This window comes from Pinus tabuliformis, chromosome 5_1 (genome assembly GCF_031772625.1).
Source record: "Pinus tabuliformis cultivar Carrire ecotype Pingquan chromosome 5_1, CPIR1, whole genome shotgun sequence".
Lineage (NCBI taxonomy): Eukaryota > Viridiplantae > Streptophyta > Pinopsida > Pinales > Pinaceae > Pinus > Pinus tabuliformis.
The window spans coordinates 562,906,637-562,925,703 of record NC_142305.1 but is presented as its reverse complement, the minus strand read 5'-3'; the positions used below and the strand labels follow the sequence as shown (position 1 = coordinate 562,925,703).

The 19,067-nt window shown below is 38.5% G+C and overlaps 1 long non-coding RNA gene across 1 annotated transcript in view; it reads right to left on the bottom strand.

The window, feature by feature from the left end:
* Window positions 1–4,087: 4,087 nt before the first annotated feature.
* Window positions 4,088–19,067, bottom strand: part of LOC149166067 (uncharacterized) — a 36,520-nt gene continuing 21,540 nt past the window's right edge. Inside the window, exons 7-11 of the long non-coding RNA XR_016260830.1 lie at window positions 6,832–6,910; window positions 6,520–6,583; window positions 6,086–6,419; window positions 4,325–5,945; window positions 4,088–4,131 (exon numbers count right to left, since the gene is read on the bottom strand). This is a non-coding gene — a long non-coding RNA (uncharacterized LOC149166067). The remainder of the gene's footprint in view (window positions 4,132–4,324; window positions 5,946–6,085; window positions 6,420–6,519; window positions 6,584–6,831; window positions 6,911–19,067) is intronic.

Here is a 19,067-nt window from a genome sequence, read left to right as displayed (position 1 = left end):
GCAACAGCGATCATGAACAATAAGCATTTAAGATGTGAACTCGCATATAACTTTTCCATTTATTTGCTTAAGTAACGAATATACATAGAGATGAATTAACCACACACATACCTACCCTCCCTTGGCTAATATTATAGCAACATCGATCATGAACAATAAGCTCTAAAGATGTGAACTCCAATATAACTTTTCCAATTCTTTGCTTAAGTAATGAATATACATAGAGATGAATTAACCACACACATACCTGCCCTCCCTTGGGCTAATATTATAGCAACAATAATCATGAACAATAAGCCCTGAAGATGTGAACTCCAATATAACTTTTCCATTTCTTTCCTATCAAAGTTCTAGGAAAAATATTGAATCTGATACCAATGAACAAGATCATACTACCTTGAAACCATGACAAAAGGATGAAACAAATATTTCAGTGTATGAAAGGACAATTGTGTTTTGTAGGACAAAAGTACAGCTCACCCATCCTCTATGCCACGTTCGTAGAATGTCTACTGCATCATCACCACTTGACCATTGTAGACTGTACAGTTGTATTTGTTCATTACATAAAGAAGATCAATCTAGTTGATTATGAGAGCATAAATAAAACATATAATAAATTGAATAACAGATAAATGGAGCCACAAATTAGCAAAAGAAAATCTTAAGTGAAGTGCATTGCATATAGGTATGTTGACTCACCTTCATTTATGAAGAATAACCTCCATTTTCTCTGTTTGCTTCCTCCATTTCTTTTTCAACACCCAAGAAAAAAATCATGAAAAGAAAAAGCAAAACAAAGGAGAACAAGTACAACATACCCAACAAATGAAACCAAGACCAAACAACCAAAAACAAGGGAAAAAAGCAAAACAAAGGAAAACGAATACAACACAAAGCATGGCCATGCTCAAACTCAACAAAACAAAACATGTAGACAAGAACAAAGAAAAGATTGCAAACATCCCCTTTGCACATCTCCTATCCACCAATGCGTTGCACTCCTCCGCTAAAAGGAAATAAAGAGCACTAGATAAGCTTAAAATACACACAATTAGTAATGGTAAGCATATTTCAAAACAAATATTTATTCATAATAGGAAATGCAAAGCATATAAATCTAAGCATAACATTTGATGTAAATGTCAAACCACTAATTGAGTAGTACTACTCGAGAATTATGTTAGAAGGAGAAAAAGTCAAACAAACGAATAATAATAATAACACTATTTTGTTGGAAAAGAACATGACTCACCCATCCTCTGCACTGCATCTATATTGCCTAAGATATCTTCTCCACTTTACTCTTTCAAAAACAACAAATGCGTTGCACTCCTCCGCTAAAAGGAAATAAAGAGCACTAGATAAGCTTAAAATACACACAATTAGTAATGGTAAGCATATTTCAAAACAAATATTTATTCATAATAGGAAATGCAAAGCATATAAATCTAAGCATAACATTTGATGTAAATGTCAAACCACTAATTGAGTGGTACTACTCGAGAATTATGTTAGAAGGAGAAAAAGTCAAACAAACGAATAATAATAATAACACTATTTTGTTGGAAAAGAACATGACTCACCCATCCTCTGCACTGCATCTATATTGCCTAAGATATCTTCTCCACTTTACTCTTTCAAAAACAACAATTGTAGTCACTCACTGCACATGCACATGCACATTGTAATATTATATATAAGCTTACAAATAAACCAAGAGAGCTTAAGTAATAAATATACAGAGCGGTGAATTAACCACACACATACCTGCCCTCCCTTGGCTAATATTATAGCAGCAGCAATCATGAACAATAAGACCTGAAGATGTGAACTCCAATATAACTTTTCCATTTCTTTGCTTAAGTAACGAATATACATAGAGATGAATTAACCACACACATCCCTGCCCTCCCTTGCGCTAATATTATAGCTACAACAATCATGAACAATAAGCCCAGAAGATGTGAACTCCAAATAACTTTTCCATTTCTTTCCTATCAAAGTTCTGGGAAAAATCTTGAATCTGATACCCATGGACATGATTATACTACCTCGAAACCATGACAAAAAGATGAAACAAATATTTCAATATATGCAAGGACAATTGTGTTTTGTAGGAGAAAGGTACGACTCACCCATCCTCTATGCCACGCTCGTAGAATGTCTAGTGCATCATCACCACTTAACCATTGTAGACTGTACAATTGTATTTGTTCACTACATAAACTTAACCATTGTGGACTATACAATTGTATTTGTTCACTACATAAAGAAGATCAATCTAGTTGATTATGAGAGATAGATAACACAAATAATAAACTGAATAGCAAATAAATGGAGCCACAAATTAGCAAAAGATAATTTTAAGTGAAATGCATTGCATATAGGTATGTTGACTCACCTTCCTTTATGAATAATAACCTCAATTTTCTCTGTTTCCTTCCTCCATTTCTTTTTCCACACCCAAGAAACAAAACCAATACATCGCTACAAAAAACATGAAAAGAAAAAGCAAAACAAAGGAGAACAAGTACAACATACCCAACAAATGAAACCAAGACCAAACTACAAAAAACAAGGGAAAAAAAAAGCAAAACAAAGGAAAAAGACTAGAACACAAAGCATGGCCATGCTCAAACTCAACAAAACAAAACATGTAGACAAGAACAAAGAAAAGATTGCAAACATCCCCTCTGCACATCTCCTATCCACCAATGTGTTGTTGCTCTCCTCTGCTAAAAGGAAATAAAGTGCGTTGAATAATCTTAAAATACACACAATTAGTAATGGTAAGCATATTTCAAAAACAAAATTTATTCATAATAGGAAATGCAAAGCATATAAATCTAAGCATACCATTAGATGTAAATGTCAAACCACTAATTGAGTAGTACTACTCAAGAATTATTTTAAAAGGAGAAAAAGTCAAACAAACGAATAATAATAACACTATTTTTTTGGAAAAGAAAATGACTCACCCATCGTGGCATCTACATCGCCTAAGATATCTTCTCCACTTTTAATCTGTCAAACACAACAATTGTTGTAGTCACTCACTACACATTGTAATATTATAAATAAGCTAACAAATAAACCAGGAGAGCTTAAGTAACAAATATACAAAGCGACGAATTAACCACACACATACCTGCCCTCCCTTGGCTAATATTATAGCAGCAACAATCATGAACAATAAGCCCTGAAGATGTGAACTCCAATATAACTTTTCCATTTCTTTCCTTATATACATAGAGATGAATTAACCACACACATACTTGCCCTCCCTTGGGCTAATATTATAGTAACAACAATCATGAACAATAAGCCCTGAAGATGTGAACTCCAATATAACTTTTCCATTTCTTTCTTGTGAACTCCAATATAACTTTTCCATTTATTTCTTATCAAAGTTTAGGGAAAAATCTTGAATTTGATACCCATGAACAAGATCATACTACCCCAAAACCATGACAAAAGGATGAAACAAATATTTCAGTGTATACAAGGACAATTGTGTTTTGTAGGACAAAAGTACGACTCACCCATCCTCTATACCATGTTCGTAGAATGTCTAGTGCATCATCACCACTTGACCATCGTAGACTGTACAATTGTATTTGTTCACTACATAAAGAAGATCAATCTAGTTGATTATGAGAGCATAGATAAAACATATAATAAATTGAATAGCAAATAAATGGAACCACAAATTAGCAAAAGATAATTTTAAGTGAAGTGCATTGCATATAGGTATGTTGACTCACCTTTATTTATGAAGAATAACCTCCATTTTCCTTGTTTGCTTCCTCCATTTCTTTTTCCACACCCAAGAAACAAAACCAAGACGTAGCTACCAAAAACATGAAAAAAAAAAAAGCAAAACAAAGGAGAACAAGTACAACATACCCAACAAATGAAACCAAGACCAAACTACAAAAAAAACAAGGGAAAAAAAAAGCAAAACAAAGGAAAACGAATACAACACGAGGCATGGCCATGCTCAAACTCAACAAAACAAAACATGTAGGCAAGAACAAAGAAAAGATTGCAAACATCCCCTTTGCACATCTCCTATCCACCAATGTGTAGCTCTCCTCCTCTAAAAGGAAATAAAGTGGCTTGAATAAGCTTAAAATACACACAATTAGTAATGTTAAGCATATTTCAAAACCAATATTTATTCATAATAGGAAATGCAAAGCATATAAATCTAAGCATACCATTTGATGTAAATGTCAAACCACTAATTATGTTGGAAGGAGAAAAATTGCAACAAACGAATAATAATATCACTATTTTGCTGGAAAAGAACATGACTCACCCATCCTCTGCACGGCATCTACATTGCCTAAGATATCTTCTCCACTTTACTTTTTCAAACACAACAATTGTAGTCACTCACTGCACATTGTAAAATTATATATAAGCTTACAAATAAACCAGGAGAGCTTACAAATAAACCAGGAGAGCTTAAGTAACAAATATACAGAGCGATGAATTAAACACACGCATCCCTGCCCTCCCTTGGCTAATATTATAGCAGCAACAATCATGAACAATAAGCCCTGAAGATGTGAACTCCAATATAACTTTTCCATTTCTTTGCTTAAGTAAAGAATATACATAGAGATGAATTAACCACACAGATACCTGATGAATTAACAACACACATACCTGCCCTCCCTTGGGCTAATATTATAGCAACAGCAATCATGAACAATAAGCCCTGAAGATGTGAACTCCAATATAACTTTTCCATTTCTTTCCTATCAAAGTTTTGGGAAAAATCTTGGATCTGATACCCATGAACAAGATCATACTACCTCGAAACCATGACAAAAGGATGAAACAAATATTTCAGTGTGTGCAAGGACAGTTGTGTTTTGTAGGAGAAAAGTACAACTCACCCATCCTCTATGCCACGTTCGTAGAATGTCTAGTGCATCATCACCACTTGACCATTGTAGACTGTACAATTGTATTTGTTCACTAAATAAAGAATATCAATCTAGTTGATTATGAGAGCATAGATAAAAACATATAATAAATTGAATAGCAAATAAATAGAGCCACAAATTAGCAAAAGATAATTTTAAGTGAAGTGCATTGCATATAGGTATGTTGACTCACCTTCATTATGAAGAATACATTTCCCAAGATATCTTCTCCACTTTACTCTGTCAAACACATTGTAGTCACTCACTGCCCATTGTAATATTACATATAAGCTTACAAATAAACCAGGAGAGCTTAAGCAACAAATATATAGAGCGATGAATTAAAGACGCACATACCTGCCCTCCCTTCGCTAATATTATAGCAGCAACAATCATGAACAATAAGCCCTAAAGATGTGAACTCCAATATAACTTTTCCTTTTCTTTGCTTAAGCAACGAATATACATAGAGATGAATTAACCACACACATACCTGATGAATTAACCACACACATACCTGCCTTCCCTTGGGCTAATATTATAGCGACAGCAATCATGAACAATAAGCCCTGAAGATGTGAACTCTAATATAACTTTTCCATTTCTTTCCTATCAAAGTTTTGGGAAAAATCTTGAAATTGGTACCCATGAACAAGATCATTCTACCTTGAAACCATGACAAAAGGATGAAACAAATATTTCAGTGTATGCAAGGACAGTTGTGTTTTGTAGGATAAAAGTACAACTCACCCATCCTCTATGCCACATTGGTAGAATGTCTAGTGCATCATCACCACTTGACCACTCTATGCCACGTTCATAGAATGTCTAGTGCATCATCACCACTTGACCACTATAGACTGTACAATTGTATTTGTTCACTACATAAAGAATATCAATTGTCTAGTGCATCATCGCCACTTGATCACTCTATGCCACGTTCATAGAATGTCTAGTGCATCATCACCACTTGACCATTGTAGACTGTACAATTGTATTTGTCCACTACATAAAGAATATCAATCTAGTTGATTATGAGAGCATAGATAAAACATATAATAAATTGAATAGCAAATAAATGGAGCCACAAATTAGCAAAAGATAATTTTAAGTGAAGTACATTGCATATAGGTATGTTGATTCACCTTCATTTATGAAGAATAACCTCCATTTTCTCGGTTTGCTTCCTCCATTTCTTTTTCCACACCCAAGAAACAAAACCAAGACACAGCTACAAAAAACATGAAAAGAAAAAGCAAAACAAAGGAAAACAAGTACAACATACCCAACAAATGAAACCAAGACCAAACTACAAAAAACAAGGAAAAAAAAAAAAAGCAAAACAAAGGAAAACGACTACAACACAAAGCATGGCCATGCTCAAACTCAACAAAACAAAACATGTAGACAAGAAAAAAGAAAAGATTGCAAACATCCCCTCTGCACATCTCCTATCCACCAATGTGTTGCTCTCCTCCGCTGAAAGGAAATAAAGTGGGTTGAATAAGCTTAAAATACACACAATTAGTAATGGTAAGCATATTTCAAAACCAATATTTATTCATAATAGGAAATGCACCTCCCATAGAGCTTGTTTTATACGATTTTGTATTCCACTCACTCGTGCTCATCAAAAAAGCTATCTACAACAAATACCAAAAAAGATATTAGAATTGTTATAAAAGTCAAACTACCAAATAATATATTAGAATTATTATAAAAGTTAAACTATCAAATAAGATATTAGAATTGTTATAAAAGTTAAACTATAGAGTTTAACACAATAACTAATTGTAGTAAGGAACACACATTTCCAAATAAGATATTAGAACTGTTATAAAAGTTAAACTATAGAGTTTAACACAATAACTAATCGTAATAAGAAACACACCTTTATTTGAAACTATTATATATTAGATAGGGGGGTCCATTTTGTATTCCATGTATTCATGCTCTCTGGAACAAACCATCTACAATAAAGACAATAAAATATCAGATTTCAAATAAAAGTTAAACTAGAGTGATCATGCAACATAGTTCACGTGCATTTATATTCCATTCTCTATCTCAAAATAATACAAATTTTCTAAACTAGATGTACTTCTACTAGAAATAATACAAATAATGTTTTCATAAGATAGGTAATTTTTTTTAGAAGAAGGAATCTAAGCATATCTAAACATATTTAACACCCAAAATCCTAGGGTCCACAAGGCAATAGTGTTGTTTGTTATAACGATAGTGTTGTATGTTATAACGATAGTTGATTGGTTGAAGGGTCAGTATGCTTTATTAGTCGACCTTACCCACCTACTCTAAAGGGCACATTGTGTGGGGATATGCTTGTTATGTAGACAATGCCCCACAATCTCAGATTAAAAGATAGTGTTGTTTGTTATAATGATAGTGTTGTATGTTATAACGATAATTGATTGGTTGAAGGGTCAATATGCTATTTTTTTTTTTAAATCTAGGATAATCGGTAACTGGTGAGAGTTATCCTGAACAGATCTAGGATCACATCTAACTGGCTGCCACTATAAACCTAGGCTACGTGAAACCGCCTGCAAGCGGCACAATAGCAGGAAACTTATGCCTCAACAAGAGCCAAGACAGCCGCTATGGGGTCGCCTACTCTTCTAGCCAAGACACAACAGGTCATATATATACTCAATGAGATTTGAACCCTCATCTCGTGGGTTTCACCCAGCGAAACTTACTGTTAAACCCCATATTATTACTTGACCTTACCCACCTCCTCTATAGGGCACGTTGTGTGGGGATGTGCTTGTGATGTGGACAATGCCCCACAATCTCAGATTAAAAGATAAGTACTTTATATCTTTCCTCCTTGATTATTGCTCATTTTTTAGTCAATGTCTTGTCTTTATATCTTTTGCTTGGTTATAATCATTTCTTCCATGTCTCCATAATGAGGGTTGCACGTACAACGTGAAGGCTACCAAGGCTCTGGCTACAGATGGAAGCATCGGGAAGAACGAAGCAAAGTTTGTGGCAAGAGGGCTCTCCCAAGATTGATAACTAGGCCAGATGACCAAAAGAGCTCCTTGTTCAGAGGGAATACGCAGGCCAGCAAGTTTGAAGTATGCCATGATGGAGAGAATTGTGCCAAAGAGAAGTCAATGGCGACTTCCAAATAAATTTACAAGATCAAGTATGTGGTAGATGGCAACATAGAGAAGTGTAAAGCGAGATACGAGGATTCTCGAAGAAAGAGGGAGAGGACTATGAGGAGACATTTGATCCCGTTGTTAGGTACACTTCTATTAAAACTATTATTTCTATTGCTTCTATTATGGGTTGGAAATTACATTAGGTGGATGTGAAGATCACTTTCCTCGATGAAGTAACTGAGGAAGAAGAAGTGTACATAAAGCTCAAGGTTCTGAGGTACATGAAAGGAAATCTCATGTCTGCAAACTGAAGAAAGCTTTGTCCGAACCTCAGGCATGGTATTCTTGGATTGATGGATATCTAATGATTTTAGGTTGATCTTGTTATCATACGACTTGTTTCTGACAAGTAGAAGGAATCACGTGACAGAGGGAGTAGCAGTGGCAGAAAGATTTGCTTCCATAATAGAGGGAGCAGTCAAGACCAACTTCAATGTCAAAGAGAGTTGACCTCTGAGTTCGAGATGAAGGATCTTGTTTGGCTACATTACTTTTTAGGACTAGAAGTGCGGCAAAAGTCGGGAGAAATATTCCTTGGTCAAAGGAAGCATATTATTACAATCATTTAGAAATTTGGGATGATGGACAGCCAATCCATGGCCACTCCCATGGTAACTAATATGAAGAAGTTGAGTGGCAAAGGGAGCAACCAAAATTGCCACAGCAAGATCTGTTTTAATGTTAGAGGGAGCACCCAGTCAAGGTGACCGGAAAGTAGCTATGGCACAACATGTGTTGAGGTACCGACATGGTAGAGTTGGATATAGATTAAGATATGTCTTAAATAGTGAAGTACAGTTGCAGGGATTCACATATTTTGATTGGGCAGTGAGTACTAAAGACAAGAAAAGCACATGGGGATGTTGTTTCAGTTTGGGTTCTGTTACCCCCCATTTTGTGGGTAATATCCCTAGGAGAATTTTTTTTCTCCAAGATGGTCCTCGGCCAGCAAACCCTTGCAGCCATCAGCTAGCTCATTGTGCCATCTTCTCCGCCACCTGAGCCAGCCATGTGGTCCCTTGCCCATCTGCCACGATCGAATTATTGAATGTAGGCCTCCCGAATCTAAAGGTATGCCTTGTCATTTGGAAATTGAGTATTGTAGTTTGTTTATCATGCACACTTATGGGCATGAATTAATGGGGGGATTTGGTCGAAAGAATGGGCTAGGTTTGTGCTTCTATCCCCTAAACACATTTTAGGAATTAACCTTGGATTCTAGTCCCGTAGGATCTCTTTTACTAGCCATTTGGTTCCAAGGATGGTATTTCACAGGAAACCCCGATTTTGGTTGTGTGGTCTCACTCCCTTATCCGCTTATATTGCCCTCTTTCCGCTCATTATTGCTCCATCCATCATTTCTCCCACCTGGGTCCACATTCCTCCATTAGGTCCACATAGGGTTAGCTCGCCCCTTCCCCTTGCCCACACCTTGGGTCATGGCCTACAATGAAGCCCAGAGGTTAATGCAGCTAAATAGAAAGTTAAAATCATATATGGCCACATTCAACAAGGAAAGTACCACAAAATGCAAAAGATGGTCGGGACAAAAACATTTAGCACGACAGCAAAATCCAATACATGAGCTCTACCCCATTATCATGGCCATCACCCTCGTTCCTACAAGTTCTATGAGCCTTTCTTCATCATATAAGAACCCATGATTGTCCCAACCCCTGGTGGGCAATTGGACAACCCACCTTAAAAGGGGGATTTCACTGCTATATCTTATACATCATGCTCTAACCCGTTGAGCCCCAAGTAGTCAATCAAAGAAAATCATAAAAAGGCAAAAGGCATAAAAGAAGGGTGGAAAATCCAAGGCTAGGGCACCTCATGTACCATGATTTCTCCCTCCTATATATTATAAACCCAAGTGTGGGCTTCCCTCTTATTAGCTACCCTTCCACCCAGCGTGTGAACCAAGGCTGCCCCTTCTCATACCCTACTTCATTCACCTATCTATCACATGCCACCACCTTTTGAAGGATGTACCTTGAATATTACCCCTTTAGGAGTAGACACCACCTAATAGGATACTTGGTTAACCCCATTTAGGGTTTATGAGACATTGGCACATCCTGAAGCCCATTATGGAAAGGTAGGCCATTATGAAGTCCCCACCTGTAGTGCATGATTAGGTAAGCTCATTTACTCGATTTCTCTAATGACTTGTTGTATTGGAAGGCTAAGGGATGCATTATATCTTATGCAGGATTACAGATGGTTTCCATTTGTGGTTTGGTCTAACTATACGGGGTCCTAATCATCCAGAGTGGTTTCCATTTGTGGTTTGGTCTACCTATACGGGGTCCTAATCCTCTAGACGGCTACATTGGCACATGTAGGGTGAGCGATGAGATCCATGGGCCTCCACAGCAGCAAATAGCACTCCATGGATCCCCACAGCCATTCAAAGATTACTCGTGGTTCACTTATTGGACGAGGAGGATGCACCTAATCCATCATTCCCAACTGGCCCCAGATCTGCACCGTACACTTGGCAGATGATCCAAGACTTGCACGATGATGTGTCATCACCTACACCATCATCCTAGCTCTTGCAAGCGATCTACAGGCATCTTCGATTTGTTTGGAGAACCATGAGGACAATTGTGTGCCCCCACATGTCATTTGGAGCACCACAAGTTATTACAAGGGGCCAACCCCTTGTCCACTGCTTTTGAGAGTCCTATTCTTCATTGTGGCACCCATGGACCACATTAGGCCTCTTAAAGGGCCCTACAACATGCATAGATTATTATTTGACCTCATGAGAGGCTTACCTTTTATTTATGAGCTAATTTGGTGGGCTTGTCACCAAAACTTGTATTATTAGAGCATTATTTTATTTTTGGGGTTTATGTAGGCCAAGGAGGCTAATTCGAACTCATAAGTGTGTATAAATACAAGTGAGATGAGCCCATTTGCTCATCATCACTTTGGTTTGGATCTCTTCTCTCTCTTGAGATTTTCGCACTTTTTCTAAGGATAAATTGGAACTTTATGGATGAGTTTTGATGTGTGGATATTAGTCTATCCTCTCTTGGAGCTTCTTTATTGTCAATTGTGAATGGTTGGATGTACTCTATTACATGTGAATATGCACTTTTTGATGTTATTCTTGTTTACTTCTGTCATATATGTTGGATTGGGATTTTCGTTGTTTTAGGGTTAATTGTTGCATGCATTTATTGCTTAATATTGTGGAATTTGTCTCTATTATAGCATTCCTTCAGATGTATGGGTCATGTAATATGAGTGAAATATCCTAGGGCTAAAATTTGACATTGACAAGCCATTCCTCTTGCACATCAAAGTATAAAAGCTGCAAGGTTGCTTCTTCTTGACCTAGAAGGAAAACAAAGTGATCTTGAGGCCTCTTTAACTGGAAACCAACAAATCCTACTCTTACTCAACATAGACTCCATTCTCCCAAAGATTAAGGCACTGATCTACCAAGGGTGGTCACTAAAATCCATATTTTCTCACATCCTTCCGGGACTAACCACATCGGGGTGGCTAGGGCATCAATTTCCCGACAAGCTAGCCATCAAAAAAAATTCGATCTCCTAGCGTCTCCTGTGCTGGCCTTTCCTCTAGCTCTGCTCCAATTTTGAAGCCATTCCGACGATGGAGTTGGGAGAAAAGTCAAGCCCTAGCTCCGGAATCAAAACTTGCCCTGCCATCCCCAAGGCTAGTGCCTCATAGGGTTAAGACAACATCTTCAAGTGAAATTCTTTCCTTGATCCTTTCCCCCACCTTGTGCAGGATAAGAATATCATTGGTTGCTTCATACTTTCCTCATACCCTAAACCGGGCCCACTTGACCCTATGTGGTCCCGCTCTTTTAAAGGACCATTCTTCAAGAACCATCCAAGATATCAATTCTAACAAGGATTTTAGGGCTTGTGAAACAAGCCTATTCCCATAAACCTAACCCCCAAAAATCCTCTCTTCCTCTCCGTAGAATACATTCTACCTTGCTTAGTGAGCAAGCAAGCTCCATCTTTCACTCATATCCATGGGTCACTCATATCCATTGACTTATCATTCATTAGTGACTCCATACATATCGGGTCTCCTCCCATTGGTGAAAGTCTGTAAATAGAAAAGAGCCTTAGCTGAGGTGACAATGGGCTAAGTCTCCATTTGTTGCCCTTGGCCTAGCATTTGCCCTTTAGAGATCCCCCTTAGGTCCCTTGCTAGTTTGAGCAGTAACAGGTTCTACTATGATATCTTGGATGGGCAGGAAGCAAACATCTGTCACTCTCAACACTATTAAAGTTGAGCATACTACAGCTTGTTTGGAGAGTTGAGAAGCAATGTGGCTTTGGAAGCTACGCATAGAATTATTTGATCAGGTGCAGGATATGATCGTGGTGCAGGATACGATCGTGATAACAAGTTGAAGCACATCAAGATCATGGTACCACCACATCCTGTACGAAAGGGAGCGGTGAGGCTCCAATGCAATTCTATGGATAAACAAGTTGTTGATATTCTCACAAAGCCTCTATCCCAGGATGAAGTTTGTATATTTCAGAGAAAAGTTTGGGGGGGTTGAGAATGCTTCCCAAGGTTAAAGGGAGTGTTGATGTTGTATCATCAAGTGGCATAGATTCTCCCTGGGTCTAGGCTATTGACTAGGTCATGGGTAGTGACTGTGAGCCATGTAATGTGGCTAAGGAGATTACCCTAGGTCATGGGCAGTGACTGTGAGCCATGTAATGTGGCTAAGAAGATTGGCCCAGTTGCTTGAGTGAGTGCCTTATAGCAACGAGCGAGTGTTTTACCATACAATAGCATGTGACGGCATGTGGGAATGGTAAATGGGCCTAGGGTTTCACCATTATTCAAGGGGCACCTTACATCGTCCCAAGTGACAATTTGGTCGGTTGGTGAAACAAGAACTAGTCTTGTGTCTCAGGGTACCTGACCAACCAATGGGTAGTTGGCTTGTGGGTGACTAGATCGTTTGCAGAGAAGATGTGACTACTGGGTGACAAGATCCCTTTGCACGATGTTGATGTTGGATGCTTTCCACATGTAGTGGTTGGATATATCAACATAACTAGCTCTTTCAATCTTTTTTCTTGGGCAGGTGAAATTGTCTCATCAAAATGTACATCTGAGGAAGTCAACAGAATACCTCCCTAACTAAGGGGGAGTGTTGAATTTTGGTACTAAAGTGGGTACTAAAGAAAAATGAAAAGAAGAAATTCAAAATTTAAATTTTACCTCCAAAAGTAAGGTCGGCTCCAAATTGTTTAAGTCAACCCAACATAAGGTCAAGTCGGCCCAACCATAAAAACACACCTATTTGAGCACCCTAAACTACTATATATTGGCACTCGACCTCCCTCACTTGAAGCAATTCGTATCTCACCAAAAAGCATTTGTTCTTTGTTCCCACATACGAAAGAGAGAGAGGAGAAGAAGGTAGAAGTTTGACCTGCATTGACTGAGACTACTTTTGTTCTATTTGACTGAGATTTTGGGAAGTTGACCGAATTTGTTTTAGGGGTCTATTTGTGGTTAGTCTGACATATTTGATTAGGAAAAATCAAATTGTACTTTTGATGAATTGAATAATTTCTCCTAAGAAAATATTGTTGGGTTTTTCCCAAGTTAGGGCTTTCCTAGGGTAAAAATTTTTCCTCTTGTGTTTGGTTCTCTCCATAAACTTGTTGTCATATTGCATTGTAATTGAGATTTTCTATGTATAATTTCTTAATGATGAATGTGACATAAGATGAATAAATTAAGATATCATTGGAAAGTAATTATCAGATTAAAAATTCATGAAAAATCAACATACTACCTGTGTGATTAGGCCAAAGAGCTTGTGTGGTAAAAGATCAATGGGCCTAGTAGACGTATTATTGTTGTGGATCGAGGGACAAAAGGAGTATGGAGGGTTGAGACTCCACAGCAAGAAAAGCATCCTAATATGAAAGTATATTATAATATTGTAATATATTATTATAATAAAAAGTAAGGGGACACCATGCTTATAAATGGATGGTTCCCCTATTCAATTGATCATGAATCAATGAAGGGACAAGCGTCCCTAAGTAAGAACATAAGTAAGAACTTGGAGACTCGTGAGGCCAATAAGAACTCCTAAAGCCACAGAGCTTTGGACATCCCTAGCCGACAAAGATAAGGGCTAATGGGGATGTAAACCTATTGGTTGAACGCTATCAAGTTTGCACGAGGGCTTCACTGGGGTAACAATACCATACCACGTACATTCGTATTGGGGGATATATATTGAGGAAAAAATGAGATAATATATTAAGCATATAATAAGGGGGTAAAGGGATTTTATATTGGCAGGTATAAAGAATGAAGCTCAAAGTTAATGAAAAAAGGGCTATAAAAAGTTTTAATGAAAAAATGGATACCTACAATGTATAAAGAATGAAGCTCAAAGTTAATGAAAAAAGGGCTATAAAAAGTTTTAATGAAAAAATGGATACCTACAATGTATAGTGAAAGTAAGAGTTTTTTTTAATTGGGAAGGTGTATTGGGTTTGTATTGGTAAAGGGTTAAATAATGTGATTTTTAGAGATATTTTTCACTATGTAGTCAAATTAAAGGTATTGTTTAGTATGCCATGAATGCACGTGATATGTCAGAGGTTCATTGAGTGAAGCCCCCTTGCGAGTTTGGTACCTTGGTTGTGTGAGGGCCTGGAGGGTACCTAAAGACCCGTGAGGGCATCAAGAACTCTTGGAGCCGCAGGAGTCTAGACATCCATGGCCAATTGAGATAGACACCCTAGAGGTGGTGGCACAGCTAAGGGACTACAGGTGCAGTGAAAGGGTGCACAACTTGGGTGTGGGGTTGATGGGGGATGTGAGTCTGCTAGTTGGAGGTTGTTGAGTTTGATACCTTGGCCCTGTTATGTTTGGTATGAGGCATGTCCATGGCTCGAGAAGTCAACGCCAAGTGGAACCATGGCCCCAACTCGGGGGTGACCGACTACTGAGAGAACTAGAGCAACATGGTCTACGGCTAGGAGGATCATCTGAGGCCCATAGCTAGCCCACAAAGTTCACAGGTAAGTGCTTGAAACCTATTATGTGCTTGTTTATGAATTATTGTGGCATGTCTTTTGCTATGTTCTTATGCATTTTTTGTTATTATGGCTTCACTATGCACGTGGTGAAACGTTCTGGTTAAATTATGCAACTTTTTTAAGTTATGTCTTGGTTGATATATGTGTGAGTAGTTTTGCCTAGCAGGAGGGATGGGGATGTCACAAGAATTGACTCAAGGATGCGAGTTACGACAATGTTCAAGCAAGGGGAATGGACCCAAAGAAGTACATGGCTTAAGAGGAGCAATGGAATTTGTGTAGGCTTCTGATAGAAATGTATGGACACTTCATCTATGGCTACATCCTCTCGGGATTGTTAATGTGTACATCACCTTAGAGCATCACATATGTACCCTTGGAGTAGAGCACTCCACTTGTGTGGGCCTACAAAGTGTTTATTATAGGTTGCTTGTAAAGGCTTGGGCCACATTGTATTGTTTGCATCTCTTACCTCTCATATATATAGAGGAATAAGAGATTCCTTTCATCATTATACTCTTCTCTTTGTACTTGTCTTCTTGGAGTGGTTCAATAGGATTCACAAGGAAACCCTACAACAACTTATACATGGGAGGAGGAAATATTCATTGGAGATTGCCCTTGTGAAGAAGAAGATGTCAGAGATAATTATTATGTTCACTCCTATTTCACTCTTGTGCAGAAATGTGATCAAGAGGAGGAGCACACTAGTCATCTCCTCTCTTACCTATTCATTTGTACTTGGTCTCTCTCTCGCTTGGAGTCACTAGGGTTTTGTGATCTTCTTGGAGTATCTTGAAATCTAGAGTTAAGGTGTCATCCCTTCAAGGATAGAGATTAGGGTTTTGTGATGAAACCCTAGGTGTATTTCATTCAAAAGAAGAAGAGAAGACATCTCTCTTTAAAGGACATGTTTGAACTCCTTGGTTAAGCCAAGGTTTTCATTGTTTTCCTTACCTAGGGTTTTGGAGTGCTAGTGGACTGTACTAGCCTTGTGATAAGGCTATGGTACTATTAACGCTCAAATTAGCAAGGGTCGTCCTAAAAAGGAATCCTTGAAGGGTTGCTACTAGGCTAAGGGAAACAATGGAGCGATAGCCCACTGTCACCTCGGCTAATGCTCCCTACTCTTTACGGACTTTCACCGATGGGAGGAGACCCATTATGATAAGGATCATGACATGGATGGATCATTGATAGGGCGAGGGGTGATCCTGGAAGCCTATTCACAAGAGAGGCTCAAATATGTGGCTTGCTTGTCTTGGAAGACAAAATGAAGGCTCTCTAGGAAGGGCTTAGGGAAAACTTCTAGGGTTGGGTTTTAAGTATGTGTCTTATAAAGGGGATCCCTAAGTCCTAGAATTCTTGTGGAAACTTGGGTTCCAGGTGATCTTTGAAGAATTAACCATGATAGTGCATGGGACCACACGGGACCAAGTGGACCTGAGGTTCGATCAAGGGGATAGGATTTAGCAACCATTGATATGCTTGACCTAATTAGGGAGGGGAAAGGGATCAAGGAATGAATTTTCAACGAAAGGCAATGCAAAGATCCCAGTGAGGTTTCTAGCTTAATGAAAACCAAGGGCAAGAATTGGTCTTTGAGCTAGGGCTTGCGACATCTCAAGACTTCACCGTCGGAATCTCATGAAATTTGGACTTCTAGAGGACACACCAAGGCAGTTGTGGACCAAAAATCGAAGTATTTGGATGGCTAGATCATGAGATAATTGATGCCCTAGGTGACCTAGAGGACTAGACCTAGAGAAGAGGAAAGGAGAGGAAGAAAATAGGTTTAAGGTGATCACCTTTGGGTGGACCAGTGCCTAATCCTTTGGGAAGATTGGAGTAGGGTAGAATTATGACTATGGACCTTTGAATTTTCTAGGTCAAGGAGGCCTCAAAGATAACTTTGCTTGGCACTAGGGCAGCAGCAAAAGCAGCTTCAAAGACTTTATACTTCGTTTTGCAAGATAAATGGCTAGTCAAGATGAATTTCATTAATGAAACATCCCTAGGAACATTCATTCATTATACATGGCCCATACATGAAGCATTCACAATCTAGAAACAAAATTTCCACAACTCTGCATAAGAGATGCAGCAAATAAGCCCTAGTATAGCGAAATCCCAGCAACAATGTATGTGACAAAATTAGAAAGAGAAAATAGCATTAAAATGTACTTACATGTATAAGAATATATCCAACCATCCAAAAACTTTCCATCAAGAAGCTTCAAGACATATGAAAATTATCCAAACATCAAAATTCATTCCATCCTCCAAAAATGTGTCCTCCAAGAAGGATAGTGAAAATCTCTAAAGAGATACTAGTTCCAAATCCAAGTGATGATGCTAAAATGAATCCTCATTTTTTCTATTTATACACGTCTAATGAGTTTGATTTAGCTACTTGGGCCTACATTAGCCCCAAAAATAAAATAATGTGCAAAACAACTAACTTTTGGTGACAAGCCCACCAAATTAGCTCATAAACAAAAGAATAACCCTCTCAAGAGGTCGAATGATCAATAATACATGTCGTTGGGCCTTCTAAGAAGTCTGATGAAGTCCATAAGTGCCACAATGATGAACAAGACTCCCAAAAGTAGTGGACAAGGGATTGGCCCCTTGTTCTCCAAATAATAAACCTGTGGTGCTCCGAATGGGTGTGAGAGCACACAAGTAATCTCATGGGCCTCCAAGTAGGTCAAAGATGTTTGTAGACCATCTATAAAGGCTCAAATAATGGTGTAAGTGATGCCACATCAACATACAAGTCTTGGGTAATCCGCCAAGTGTATGGTACAATTGTGAGGCTAACTGGGCATGATGAATCGGGTGCATCTTCCTCATCCAATAAGTGAATCTCGAGCAATCTCTGAACAACTCTGGGGATCCATGGAGTGTTGTCTACTATTGTGGAGGTCCATGGCTCTCAACACACACCCTACATTTGCCAATGTAGCCCTCTAGAGGGTTAGGACCCTGTATAGGGAGACCAGACCTAAAATGGAAACCATCTGCAATCCTACATAAAATCCAATGCACCCCCTAGCCTTCCAGTACAACAAGTCATCAAAGGAAATCGAGTTAAACAACTTACAAACCATGGACAACAGGTGGGCACTTCATAATGACATGTCCTTCCATATTAGGCTTTGGCGTGTGCTAACATCTCCAAGCTCCAAATGGGGTTAACCAAGTATCCTATTAGGTGGTTTTTATCTTTAAAGGGGATAGTATGTCCAAGGTACATCCTTCAAAGGGTGGTGGCATGTGATAAAGAGATGAATGGAGTAGGGAACGAAAAGGGGCAGCCTTGGGCCACAAGCTGGGGTACTAGGGTAGCTAGCAAAAGAGATGCCCACACTTGGGTATATAATGTATAGGAGGGAGAAATCGTGGTACATGAGGTGCCACGGCCTTGATTTTTCCACCCTTTATTATATGCCTTTTACCTTTTATGATTTTTCTTTGATTAACTGCTTGGGGCTCAAGGGATAAGAGCATGATGTGTAAGGTATAGCAGTGGATACCCCCTTTAGCGTAGGGCGGTTCATTGCCCACCAGAGGTTGGGGCAACCATGGGTTCCTGAATGATAAAGGAGGCTCATTTAAGGCCTATAGGAACCAAGGTGATGGCCATGATAATGGGGTAGAGCTCGTGTATTGGCTTTTGCCCACATGCTAAATGTGTTTGTCCCGACCACTTTTTTTTCAATGGTACATTTTCCAGTTGAATATGGACAATTATGCTTTTACGTTTCTTTTCAACTGCATCAACCTCCGGGACATCATTCCAGGCCCAACCCAAGGTGTGGGCAAGGGGAAGGGGAAGGCTA